The sequence below is a fragment of the Tiliqua scincoides genome, chromosome 4 (assembly GCF_035046505.1).
Source record: "Tiliqua scincoides isolate rTilSci1 chromosome 4, rTilSci1.hap2, whole genome shotgun sequence".
NCBI classification, from domain to species: Eukaryota; Metazoa; Chordata; class Lepidosauria; order Squamata; family Scincidae; genus Tiliqua; species Tiliqua scincoides.
The window spans coordinates 89,824,542-89,834,523 of record NC_089824.1 but is presented as its reverse complement, the minus strand read 5'-3'; the positions used below and the strand labels follow the sequence as shown (position 1 = coordinate 89,834,523).

Below are 9,982 nucleotides of genomic sequence, written 5' to 3'. Positions count from 1 at the left end.
AGTGGTTATTGGGCAGCACCCTGTTCCAAGTAGCAGCTTGTTTAATCCTTGATGCACGTAGCCTAGTCTGCCCTGTCAGTTTCATGACCAACCAAAAATTAAGTCATGATCCACTGATGGGTCCTGGACTTACAGTTTGGGAACCGCTGCCCTAACTTACATGGGCAAATGTAGCAATTAAAATTTACACCAAAGGAAAGTTTGAAAAGCAGTTTGAGATAAGGCATGGGGATCCGTCACTCAACATGAAAAAGTCAGTTTCCACTAGGCATCTCCAAGTAAGTCTAGTGGATCCAAGCCTTAGCATCTACATTTGTGGAAACAAATGGTGGCCCGGCTCACCTCGCTTTGATGCATAATTAGCTCAGTCTTTCCAAGGTTACTCGGCAAGCATATGAAAACGGCTCATATCTGTTCCTAGATTTCTCTCTGGCTCCTAGCAATGAACACTGAGAGCTGCCATATGTATTTGCATTATCATACTGGGCTGATCACAACTTTGTAGAGTAGTTTAGTACCATGCACATGATTGAAGTGGAGGCAGACATGGGTGCTGGCTTTTCTTGACTCATTGCTAGAAGCTGCCTAGCCTGAGGACCAAACATGGAGTTGAGTTTTGCCATTTTTTGTTCAGTATGAAGATGGGCTTGGAGCATAGCAGAGCCTCTCTGCTCAAGCTGGCAAGAGATGGAGTGAACTGGATGTTGGTCTCCCTACAAGAATTTGGGGTCATTCTGGTCATGTGCCTGGTCTGCTGAATGCTAAAGACCTATGTGCAGAATCTCATCTAATATTCTGAACCAAACAAGAAATTCTGGAGGAAATGGGGCTTGATTTGTAATACTGCACAGTGATAAGAACTGTGCAAATTCATGTACCAATTTATCTATCTTTACATATAAAATGTACAAGGCAGCCACAAGCTTCAGTGTTATCACTAGTGAGCACACAGATGCATGTTGGTTTTATCTTGGTGTGAAGTATGGTTGAGTAATCAGGGGCTGACACTCATACACAGTATGTTTAAACAGAACATGGACAAAGCATAGTTTGCTCACTCACAACAGGACACCATTCAATTATCTGGGCATCCAATCTTCATTCAGGCCAGGTCTACTAGCATCTCAGAAATGCACCATTTGCCCCATGGACATTGCCCATTATGTGCATTTATGTTGGTTCTATGGAAATAATCAATGACCCATTCGTGCATTTGAATGACCCACCTAGAAATGTGGATTCCCTGCTTAGCAAAGAAGGCTGGTTGCATTCCTGGATAGAAAAGGGGGTAACACCATGAGGATATATGAAGAGAATTTTGAGCCTGAATAAAAGGCCACCTAGGAATCATATGATTGCTACCATGGGTTCTTGGGAAGAAAAGCAAATAGTAAAATCCAAGGGGTAAAAGCACAGAATCAGAGGACTACATATCTCTCAGCTTTCTCAGTTTAAGCAACAACTAGTGTAGTGTAATGGAACGGAGAATGAGCTTGGAGGTTCCTGGGTCCCCAGGGCGATCAAGATTGGGAAGGTGGATAGGATATTGGTGATGCCACTGTGGCCAATCCCCTTCTCATCCTCAATCAGTTCTCCTTGGTACCCCTTTCCGCTCCATACCTCCCCCTCTCCACATCCCTCCCACCTCCTACACTGACTTACGGGCACCAACAGAGGTCCTCTGGCAAAACTGATGCATGGACCCAATCTCTCACTACTTGCGGCAGTGGCCAAACTGCACTGGTGTGTTGTGTTTTGTGAACGGTTGTAAAGAGTCGTAAGCTGCCAGAACACTCATACCAGAAATATAAGGGCCTAATATATTTGTGCAGGGGGGAGAGAGAGAGAGAGAGAGAGAGAGAGAGAGAGAGAGAGAGAGAGAGATTAGGGTGCCAATTCAAGAAAGGTTAAACACCTGTTTTAATATATTAACATGTCAATTAAATATAAACAAAAGCCCACACTATCAAATTTAGGTGTCTCACTGAAGATACTGAAAACGGGTTGAGAATGTTCAATTTAATAAACAGAAGCTACTACTTACTATTGCAGGAAATTGTTAATTTCCTGTTTTCAATTCCCTATTGTATTAACACATAAGAATAATTTTAAGAAGAAAGTGTGCCCTTTACACTCTTGCCACCAATTAAAATGTGTTCTCACAAATGACCTGCACTGATCAATCAACGAAAATGTTAATTGCCGAATCTACTAGTGGAACCTTCGTGGCATTAATTTAAAGTAATTTTTAAAAATCCATCCAGTGCCTAGAAATACAGCATTATGTCAATTGAGTCGCTAGACCTAGTCCATTTCAGTTTTCATTGGCAGTGGGGGAAAGACGTTTCAACATAGGTGCAGACTAATAGGAAGGCTTCAAGGCCCACTCTTCATTCAGTTTTTTTTCCAAAAAGCAGTGTGTGATTTAAGTGTTCATTGTGGTTGCCTTTTCATTTCTCATAATAACCAGGTACACGGATGCTCCTGAGGAATAATAAAGAGATTATAGCTAAGAAAATTAGGTCCCAGTCCTATGCTCCTCTGGCATTGCACAGCACAGTGGGGCTGAAATGGCCACCACTGTATCCTGCAGGCCAAAGAAGCAGCTGGAGGTCTCAGTATAAAGGAACATTGGTTTCCTTACCCTGTGTAGAACTTTGATGGCCCTGATGAGTCTATTCAGAGCTCTGGCAGCTATTCAGAGATTAGCCATATCATGCTCGGAGGCCTGGGAAAGGGGATAGGATGTGGCAGCAGCCTCTGCCGCAATCCCCGTCCCCCTCCTGGGCCTGAGCTATCCTCTGGCACACCTCCCCTCCATTCAATTTTGCATGCAAACTTTTGCTTTCTGAGTGCAGTATCATCATGGTGGTTGACAACCTTCAGTCTCGAAAGACTGTGGTATAAGCCTACAGCACCAGGTATTCCCAGGCGGTCTCCCATCCAAGTACTAACCAGGCCTGACCCTGCTTAGCTTCTGAGATCAGACAAGATCGGGCATGTGCAGGGTAATGGAGAAAGGTCAAGTACAGTATACTGTAATCCTATTTGTTGTGTGATATATTCACATCAAAAACATCATTGACTGGAAGGTTTTATATTGCTTTTGGACTCATAAAGAGAATTAATTACCAATTTTAGTGTCAAAGAGTTGAGTACCTAATCTTGAATTATTTACTTAAGTGTATTGTTTTCCTCACCAAGAGTTTTTCTCATCCTGTACAGCAGGAGTGTCCAAAGTTTTTGGCAGGAGGGCTAAACAGAGATGACACAGTGTCATCTCTCTGACACTGTGTTGGGGGCTGAGGAAAAAAAAGAATTAATTTACATTTAAAAGTTGAATAAATTTACATAACTTTACATAAATGAATATATTAAAGATGCTTATATGAATGAATGAAGGTCTTGCAAGAGCTCAAGGCCTATAAAAGGTCTTGCACATAGCAAGGCTGACCTTTCCTTTGCTGCCGCTACTTCATCACAGACGTGAAACAGCAAACAGTGGAGGAAGCCCTCATCCCACAGCTCACACGAGAGGTCCAACAGTCGCCCTCATGCTGACAGCAGTTGTATCAGGCCAGTGCGGCCTCCAGCAATCTCCGGAGGGCCAGAGGCTCATTGGAGACTGGAGGCTCCCTTAGGGCCTCATTGGGAGTCCTCAAGGGCTGCAAGTGGCCCCAGGGCCTTGGTTTGGGCACCCCTGCTCTACAGTATGCTGGAAAGAACAGATGGAACTTGAGAAAAGGGATTGCAAAAAAAGAGACTAAAAAAGGCCCCTTGTAGCGATGTTCAGAGAGGTTACTACTTGTTCTCAAGGAAGTGGAACATCCCTCTGAACACCTCAGTCATGCGATAGACTCTCAAAGGCATTGGCCTGAGGAAAGGTGATCTTATCAGGTAACTGATAAGACACCTTTGTTTGTTGACTGATACTGGAGTCGCCATAGAAATGCTGCCTAAAACACTTGTGGGGGATCTTAAGGCAAAACATTTCAAGAGAAGCCAAAAGAGTTTTGAACAGACTCTAACTGGGTAAGAGGCACTTTTTCAAGTGGGTGCTCCGCTTTTTAGCAGGGGGAGAGTAACTGGCCCACCTCACCCCAGCAATGTCTTTTCTAGTGGCTGTCTGCTGGTGTTCTTTTGCATCTTTTTAGATTGTGGCAGGGACAGGGAGCTTTTGGGACAGGGAGCCATTAGTTATTTGATTTTTTTCTCTGTAAACCGCTTTGTGAACTTTAGTTGAAAAGCGGTATATAAATACTGTTATTATTATTAATAATAATAATAGGCTTGTGAACTTTCTCAATGAGGTCCTGCAAATCTTTTAGCTGTTTTCTGTTTACCTGGTCATCTCCACCACTTCTCCTCCCACTCCTCAAATTACAAAGGGAATGAAAATGCTTGTGCGTACCATTCTCCTCTCCTCCGCACTTCTGTTCCATCCTTCTTCTTTTCTGAATCCAGAAAGTGGGAGGAGAAAAAAATGGCAGGGGTTGGTGTGCTGTTGTGCAAGGTATGGCATTTGGTGTGCCACCCCTTGGGCCAGAAAGGCTTGGGCTGGCCCCTTCAACAGGTTTCGCCTAAGTAAAATGGAAGTTCCTCACGAGGAAAGACATGAAAGGAATTTCAAGGATAACTAAGGGCCCAATCCTATTCAACTTTCCAGCACCGGTGCAGCCACAATACAGCCCCAAGGTAAGGGAACAAATGTTCCCATAACTTGAGGAGGCCTCTATGACTGTCTCACCACCATAGGATGCAGTGTACACCCCATTGGCACAGCTGTATCAGTACTGTAAAATTGGGTATGATATGGCCCTAACATGTTTTGATAAGACTGATGACATTTCTCGGGCAATTCCACAGTTCTGCCTCTCTAAGCGATGAGCACATCAACTTGCCTTTTACTGAGTTAGCTTCATTGGGTCACAGTGCACAGCAATGTCTATATCATTGACTGACTTTCCAGAGTTTCAGAAACGGATAATTCAAAGCCCTTCCAAAAACAATGAGAAAAAGAAGTAGGTAGAGTTGGAAAAAAGACTAGCTTTATTTCCAATGTATTTTGACTGAAATCCGATGATCTCAAGGGAATTATTACAATAAATGCAAATAATATAACTTTTGAAATAATCAGACATCACAGATATGCATGAAAACTCAACTGTATTTGGAAGTGTATATAATTACACAATAAAATACCAGTCTTTTGAAACCTGATCTGGATATGCCAGGAATTGAGTCAGGGATCTTCTGCATGCTGCAGATCATGTGTTCTCAGTGACATCACTATTTCAGTATAGACTGTACTGGATGACACCACTGGGGGACATACACCAAAAGCTCCAGAGCCCAAGTCTACATGAATGTTTGCAGATCTGGCCTCAGTCTTTCAGTAGTCTGACAAGCCTGAAAAGGGCCGGAATTAAGCCTGAGAAGGTAGTGGCCATGGAGAGGCCAAAGCTTCTGCCATACCAGCTGCAGCCAGAAAAGTCTCTAGATGCCAGATCTACCAGGCTTCCTAATGTTGAGCCCAGGTCTACCCATCTGGTAGACCTGGTTGACCCAACCTCCATCTTTCACTCTTCACAAGACCACGTTTACCCAATGGGAGGCAGATGGCCAACTGGGCAGATTGAGCATACCCAGAGCTCCAGGGCAGAGCACCAGGGCAGCTGCAGTCAATGAGGGTGTCCCGTCCAAATATTCAAACTCCCTTCGCCCGCTTTTTGGCTAATTAACACCCTTCTTTCCCAAGAACAACAGCTGCGGTGTGCAAAGGAAACAAACATAACTCCTTATCAATTTGTGCAATTAACAAAATTTATTGCTACAAACACATACACTCCCTGCAAGTCCTCTTGTCCAGAGGCTTTCCCTCCCCAAAACTCCACTTAACTTAGTGGGTAGAGGTCTGAAGCCTCCAGTTCAAGTCCAATCCAGTCTCCAAAGCACAGTCCAGTCTTCCCAGTTCAGTGTTCTGCAGCAGAGTCCCTTCTCTGTGTCCTCTCCAGCAGGGTCCTGGCACTCCCCTTCTCCCATGTGTCTGTCCTGTAGGTCTGGGATCAGGTAGCCTCTTGGTCAGGTAGTGTCTCCCTCTGAGTCAGGGTAGCTCTGTTGCCTTCTGAAGCTGCCTTTTATCCTTGGGTATCTCATAACCCCAAAATGCAGCTCACCTGTGAGCTACCTTGTTAGCCCCTTGTTAAGTCCAAATTAGGCTCAGGTGAGCCATCCTTTCAGTCCATGTCCATTCAAAGTCCCATCAAGGTCAAATGAAGCTTAGGTGTCCATCAGAGTTTCCAATAGCCTTGATTGATTACAGCTGTGGAGATAGCCCTGCCCTTCCCAGAGCTGTCAAACAGCTGTCAAAACATGAAATCGCTGACAACACCACATCATCCACCTGATGATCTTCTGATCTTCCATTACAGGGAGTGACATCATTAGTTATAGAAATCGTTGACACCAACCCTAGTGATGCCACTCTGATCCTGCTGTGTGCTCTGTCACTGAACTACAGTTGCTCCCATCTAATAACAAAGGTGTTATTTAATTTTGCCTAAAGTGAAATGTAAAGCAAAACTAAAGGAGTAGGCACTTCTTTAGAGAAAAAAAAAAACTAAAAGGGAGGTGCACTGATTCTTTGGGGACATCATTCAGTTTAAGTGCTAAAACAGAAAAGGCACTGTTCATTTTTTTTTTTATAGAGGAAGTACAGATCAAGACCCTCTCAAATATAGGTGCAGCCTATTTATCCACAGATTTTTTATCTGCATTCAGAATTCAGAAACACTTCAGAATGTTTTTGATGTGACAACCTCACGGTGGTTGCAGTGATCAACCAAAAGACATTCAGGTCACCCAAGGTGATGTCCCTGGTGCAGGCCTTTGTCCTGCAGTGTCTATCCATTAACACCCTTTTTTCGGCCTGGCATGTTCCAGGGGTTCAGAACAGCATCGCCGATGCTCTCTCTCGTTTCCAGGAGGAGCGCTTCTGGTAGCTGGCCCCGAGGCCTGTCGGGACCCCAAGCTGATGCCTCAATGCCTCTGGAACCTTGGCAGAACCGGTTTCAAAATGTCATCTGGGCTTCCTTAGCTGCCTCAACAAAGGACAGTTATAAGAGTAAGATCCAGGAATTCCAAGTGTTTCAGGCTGCTGCTCCCCTTTCTGAGATTTGGCCAGTACCCACCCCACACCTGATGCAGTTTTTGCTCCTTTTAAAAGACAGGGGGCTATCAACCAAGTCTATGGCTATTTACATGGCTGCCATTGCTTTTCAGTCCAAGGCGCTAGGGCTGGTGACAACTCTGGTGACTCAGATAAGGCGCATGCTGGATGGCTTTAAGTGAACATGCCCTCCACGATTGGATGACCAACGTCCCACCACGCCAGCCATACTGTACAGTTTGTCCAGGGAGTTTCACTTAGGGCACAATCCTAATCCCTTATGTCAGTGCTTTCCATCACTGACATAAGGGTAATACAACTCTGAGGCAAGGGAACAAACATACCCTTACTTTGAGGAGGCCTCCATGAGTGACACCCAGCTGCAGGATGAAGCACATATCCCATTGGCACTAATATGCCAGTGCTGGAAAGCACTGACATAAGGCGTTAAGATTACCTTTAGTCATTTGAGCCTGTACTTTACAGGGCAGCAGCATTGACTCTTTTATGAAGCCTTTCGTGCCAGTGAGGTACTGGCCGCTTCCAAGAGAGCACTTGGCTCTCGAGCCTTGCAGTGAGATGATTGTCAATTCAGGCCTAACAGGGTTTCCCTCTTTTTGCCCAAGTCAAAGTCTGACCAAAGGGGGCTTGGACAGTGGGTACACCTGTGGAAAGCCACCAATGTTGGTATTTGCCCTGTGCAGGTCTTATCTGACTACCGCAGAGTGGCACCTAGCAGTGATGGTCCCTTTTTTGGGCATATAGACCGAGCCCCTTTGACCAGGTATCAGTTTCAGGCGGTTTTCAAGTTAGTCATACGGAGACTTGGGTTGCGTGACAACACTTATAGCCTGCACTCTTTTCGAATCAGGGCTGCCTCGGTTGCTGCCCACCTAGGGTTGTTGGCAGCCGCCATTCAACGTATTGGGCATTGGTGTTCTGGAGCCTTCAGGTATTATTAGAACTGTAGGGCCCCCCAGTGATCCCTGAGAGGCCATGTCCTCTGTTGCCCCCCCCCATGAGGGTGGGGTGTGCTGACCAATCCTTACTGGTCTCGAGATGCCATGGGTGCACACATGTGGCTCCTTGTTATTGGTATTAAGTTAGTGTTGTTTCTAGGTATTGATTATGTATGATTCTTTGTTCCAACAGGTCGGCCATGGTCATGCCCTGTTTGTATTCTGGTCTGCGGGCACTCCATCGTTTTTTGGGCCAGGAAAAGAGCTTCGAACAGTGGCTTCAGCTCCCAGCTGGGGCTTGGAGGCATCGCCAGCATCAGTTGGGTGGCCAAGAGAGGCATGCGCTGGGGGCAATTTCTGCCAGCGGTTCTAGCTTATTTAAAAGCACACCTTCCTCCCCAAGAAATAGTTGTACATCTAGGTAGGAATGACCTCGGTCAGAGGACTGGCATGTCCTTAAGACTGCAGGCACATCAGGACTTCTTGCGGCTGACCCGGTGGATTCCCGGGCTCTGTATCCTGTGGTCCAACCTACTACCACGCTGTGTCTGGCGTGGTGTGCGCAGTATTCGAGGGTTAGATGTAGCCAGAAAAAGGCTCAATGCTTACATGGGGAGGATCATATTGGCTCAGGGCAGGGCTGTGATTCACCACCCAGCCATCAGATTCGATCAACCTGTCCTGTACCACGACAATGGCATGCATTTGTCTCTGTTGGGCAATGACCTTTTCCTAGCTGACCTGCAGCAGGACATTTGGGTATTTTTGAGTGGTGGGTGAAGCCGGACAAGCGCTAGTCTGTCCAGCCTTCATGGCAGATTATGTGCGGGGCCGGGCAGGCAGGGATAAAAATCTCAGTATCTAACTAAAGCTAGAAAGGTAGAGGGGTGCCAGTGTTCAGTTTTGTAATGCCTATCTGGCTCCAAGTGGTGTGCATTAACCCCACTGCTGGACCTGTAGGTGGTGTGGTGGTCTTCCCCACAAGCCTGCTTGTCTTGTTGGCTTGCCCCCACGGGGGTGTCAATGATAGGTGGGCTCTGTCTGCGACAGAGTACGGCCTTGAGTCTGTTGGCATGCCCTATGAGAACTAGGAGGGGGAGGGAGGGAGACGGCTAGACCCATTTCACCCAATTAAGTACACACACATTAGCTTAGTATGTTGTTGGTAGTTTGCCCTGCTGCAGTTTGTAATGTTGTGACCCATTTAATGTAATGTAATGTAATGTGGCCCATTTAATCCCAAACCTCAGTCTGGTGTCTTTGTTTAGGGGAGTGCGGGATAACGGTAGCGCTGCAATCTCTGCAGCACTGTTGCTGCTCTCTCCCTGCCCCTATCTCCACCCACGCAAATACTTACCTGGTTCCCAATTCCCCTGAAGGAGTTTGGGAACCACTGGTGTAGCATAATCAAATACACAGAAAGAATGCAATGCAAATATTGTACCTGTGTGCCAGCTCTTTGTTTACAATGCAGTTATGTTCATGCAGATTCTTAGGATCCTCAACTCATTGTCCTTCCACACCGAGTCTTTTTTGACATCTAGGATGCTTTCCTAGTCACGTTCATTAGCTGCAGGAGAATTGCCTCCAGCACCATTCCCTTCACCCAGAGGAATGAGGTGCAATCAGCGAGACACATCATTGAATCCGTCAACAAATGTTGGCATCTCTTCCTGGATGCAGAACTTTGTTTATCAAATAATCGCTCCTTGTAATAGGGGAGCAGAATGTAAACATGCTCTTTGCTAATTTGCCATCACTTGAACATCTGATTCTTAAGCGGAACGAGCAGGAAATACTTATGAGCGCCATGACGGCATAGTTTGCTTCCAATTAAATTTTTAATGAAACGAGA

At 45.7% G+C, this 9,982-nt stretch overlaps 1 pseudogene; it reads right to left on the bottom strand.

Annotated features, from left to right (window-relative positions):
• Nucleotides 1–2,906: 2,906 nt before the first annotated feature.
• Nucleotides 2,907–3,023, bottom strand: LOC136650066 (5S ribosomal RNA; annotated as a pseudogene).
• Between the last annotated feature and the right edge of the window lie 6,959 nt (nucleotides 3,024–9,982).